Raw genomic sequence first — 4369 nt, 5'->3', positions numbered from 1 at the left:
GTCTCACTCTGTCACCCAGACTGGAGTGCAGTGGCCGTTCCCAGCCACCGCAGCCTCGATCGACCTGCTGGGCGCCGGCAATCCTTCTGCCTCAGCCTTCCAAGTAGCTGGAACTACAGGCACGCGCTACCACGCCCGGCTAATTTTTTTATTTATTGTAGAGATGAGGTCTTGCTAAGTTTCCCAGGCAGTTCTCGAACCCGCGGGCTCAGGCAATTCACTCACCTCAGCCTCCCAAAGCGCGGGATTACAGGCTGAGCCACCGAGCCCGGCTCAATTTATGTATCTTAATCCTCCTTCTAGACTATGGACACAAGAAATTATGTCTCATAGTTTTAAATTTAGAAACAGAAAACCATAAGCCCCATAAACTGTGATTAAGTTCTAATGCTCAAAAATCGTGCAGTGGCCAGAGACCATAGGTCATTAGTAATGATTAGCAAAGGATCTGAACAGGATAAGAAACAGTTGATTCAGACGTGGGAATGAACTAGACTCTGAAACTTGGAACCATTAGAAAAGATGAAGGTGGGCTTGCTTATCTTAGGGATATTATAAATATATAGGAGAAATGATATTAGGGGGAAGATGACTTCATGCGGATTTATGGCACTTACAAAATCTCAGGGATAGGTATACTAAATTTTCTCATATATAAGGGGCCTGAATTTTCACTTACTTCTACAGTATTAAAACTCTTTGTACCTGTTTTTCTTTCAGGCATATTGTAATAACTGCCTCTAATAAAGGCATTTCTTTAAAAAAAATTACATGAACTGGAAATTAAACAACATGTTCTTCAACATTTAATTGGTCAAAGAAGAAATCACAAGGGAAATTTTAAAATATCTTGAGACAAATGAAAATAAAAACACAATATACCCAAATTTATAGAATGTAATTAAAGTGGTACTAAGACTAAAGTTTATAATGATAAATGCCTCTGTTAAAAAAAGAAAAGATCTGAAATTAACCCCCTAACTTTACATCTCAGAGAACTAGAAGAATGTAAAAAAAACTATACCCAAAATTAACAGCAGAAAAAAAAAAGATTATAACATTATGGCAGGGGGAGGAACAAAGTAGGGAACAGAGAAACAATAGATAAAAGCAATAAAACTAAGAGCTGTTTTTTTGGTGAAAGATCAACCAAATTAACAAACCCTTAGCTTGACTAAGAGAAAGAAAAAGGCTTACATAACAAATATTAGAAATGTAAGAGGAGATATTGTAACTGATACCACAAAAATAAAAAAAAGATCACAAGGACAACTATGAACAATCTTAAGCCAACAGATTGGATAAGCTAACAAAATAAATTTATAGAAACGCACAATTTACCAAGGGTGAATTATGTAGAAATAAAAAAATCTAAACAAACCTATGACTAATGGGATCAGATTAGTAATCACAAACCTCTCAACAAAGAAAAGCCCAGCTCCAGATAACTTCACTAGAGAATTCTGCCAAACATCTAAAGAAGGGTTAACACCAATTCTTCTCAAGTTCTTTAAAAAAATAGAACACCTTTAACCTCATTTTATGAGGTCAATATTATTCTTATATCAAAATTAAACAAAAATACTGCAAGAAAACAAAACTACAGACCAATATTTTTTATAAATATTAACACAAAAATCCTCAATAAAATATTAGTAAAATGAGTACACCAACACATTAAAAGGATTGTATACCACAATCTAGTGGACTGTATTACTGGAATATAAGGATGACTTGACACATGAAAATAAATTAATGTATTTGTACCACATTAACAGAATGAAGGACAAACCCACATGATCATATCAATGAATGCTGAAAAAGTATTTGGCAAAATTTAACATCCACTCAATGATCAAAGCACTCAGCAAACCAAAAATGAAAGAAAATTACCTCAGCATAAAAAAAGGCATATGTTTTATTTAATTTTTTAATTTTAGATTCAAGGGGTACACATGCGTATTTGTGACATGGACATATTGTGTAGTGGTGGGGATTGTGTCTCAGGTGAAAAGTCACATATTAAAAGCCCACAGATCACGTCATACTCAGTGGTGAAAAACTGAACACTTTCCCTCTAAATTCAAGAACAAGGGCAGAATACCTTCTCTCACCACTTCTATTCAAAACAGCACTGGAAGTTCTCTCTAAAGCAATTAGGCATGAAAAAGAAATAAAAGGCATCCGATTAAAAAGTAAGAAGGAAACAGATGACTTAATTTTATATATAAAGAATTTTAAAAATTCCCCCAAAGAAACCTGTTAGAATAAACGAATTCAGTAAAGTTGCAAAATATAAAATAAATTTACAAAAATCAATTGTGTCCCTATTCACTAGCAATGAACAAAATAAAAAGAAAATTAAGAAAAAACCCTGCTTACAATAACATCAACAAGAATAAAATACTTAGGAATAAACCTAACCAAGGAGGTAAAAGACATATACTGAAAACTATAAAACATTACTGAAAGAAATGAAATGACACACAAATAAATAAAAAGACATCTTGTGTTCAAAGATTGAAAAACTTCATATTGTTTAAATGTTCATATTATCCAAAGTGATCTACAGATTTAATGCAATCCTTATTAAAATCCCAATGACATTTTTTTTTGTGTAGAAATAAGAAAAAAAGTACTAAAATTTGTATGAAATTTAAAAGGACTTTAAATAGATAAAGCTATCTTGAGAAAGAAAAACAAAGCTGGAAATCTCACACTTCCTGATTTTAAAGCATATTATAAAGCCACAGTAATCAAAATAGTATGGTGCTGGCATAAGGACATAAATACAGATGGATATGACATAATAGACAGTCTGGAAATAAACTCTCACCAACAAATGGTGTTTGGAAAACTGGATATCTACATATAAAAAAAATAAATTTGGGCTCTCAATTATATACTACATACAAACATTAACTCAAAATGAGTTAAAGATTTAAACATGAGACATGAAACTATAAAACTCTTAGGGAAAAAAACAGAGCAAACGCTTCATAACACTGGATTTGGCAATGGTTTCTTGGATATGACACCAAAAGCACAGGCAACAGAAACAAAAAAAGACTAATGGTGCTATGTCAAACTTAAGAATTTCTGTGCAGCAAAAGAAACAATATACACAGTGGAAATGCAACAGAATGGGAAAAAAATATTTGTAAACCATATATGTGATAAGAAGTTTATATTCAGAATTGGCTCCACCACCTGGAAACTGGCCTAGCTGTCCCAGGCTCCGCCCACCTTGCCACTCCCTAACTGGCTCTTTCCTATATCTGGCAAATGGAGATGGATGACACTGCTGTCTTCCAGCCCGCCAACCCCTCAGTGGGCACCTGTGTCTACAGCAGCTGCTATTGTGAATCGAGCACTTGGAAGTCTGTGAATACACCAAAAGCCATGACCAGTATCTTTTAGAAGAGTGTTATGCTGTCTTTATACCTAATGAGAGGAAGAAGACATCTATCTGAAAATAACGGGTGAGACCTGGAAATAGATCTGTAATCCTTTGGGATTACCATGTTGTTTTGTTTCATATTTCAAGTGGAGGACAGAGCTTCTTTTATGATCTGCATACTGTATTACCATTTCCCTGCCGCTTTGATACCTATGTGGCAAATACCTTTAAATCTGATGATATTTATCCATAGTTTAGGAAGCATTTTAGAGTAATCTGTATAGATTCATATTTGAAGAACTTTGCTTCTGACATGTGTTTTGTTTTATCACATGAAAAATTCCAGTGGAAACTGGAGAGAACCTCTTTCACCATATCCCAGCATTCAAACTGAGATTCCAAAATGGACCTGAATGTTTTTATCAGTATAGATCCTGAGGTAGTATAAGGGGAGCTGTTTATATGCTATCTGAATTTCCACATTGGTTTGGCAGTAAAAACTACTGAATTTGGGCCAGTAGCAGTGGCTCACACTTGCAATACCAGTGCTTTGGGCGGTTCTATGTGGACCTAGAGCCAGCTCCTCATGTCTTTTCCGGATGTTTGGTATCTCTCCAGCTACATTGTAAGCTCCTTGAGGGCAGGATCATGGCCCATTGCTCTGTGAATCTCTAAGGACCATAAGAGGTACCCAAAAGTGAATGAGCTATGGCTTGAAAGGGGGTAATATTGTGAGCTAAACCAGCAATAAGTACTAGTTTTGGACTATGATATTGTTAAAAAGATTGCAGTCCTATCAACTTGAATGTTATTTGGACTATTTATATATTGTTTTAAATAAAATTGATTTAAAATTAATTTTGTTTTGAAGATTTTATGTTACTCTTGATTATCTGAAATACTTAAGAATATCTCAATCATAGAAAAGAACCATAGTTTTAAAATATATTTATCACATGTGCCTTCTGA

At 34.4% G+C, this 4369-nt stretch overlaps 1 pseudogene; it reads left to right on the top strand.

The window, feature by feature from the left end:
* LOC103258777 overlaps positions 1-3907 on the top strand; it is an 11901-nt pseudogene extending 7994 nt beyond the window's left edge.
* Positions 3908-4369: the final 462 nt, after the last annotated feature.

This window comes from Carlito syrichta, unplaced genomic scaffold (assembly GCF_000164805.1).
Source record: "Carlito syrichta isolate Samal-C Ts95f unplaced genomic scaffold, Tarsius_syrichta-2.0.1 Scaffold302362, whole genome shotgun sequence".
NCBI classification, from domain to species: domain Eukaryota; kingdom Metazoa; phylum Chordata; class Mammalia; order Primates; family Tarsiidae; genus Carlito; species Carlito syrichta.
Note: the sequence above shows the minus strand (reverse complement) of the source record. Positions and strands in the feature narration are given on the sequence as shown.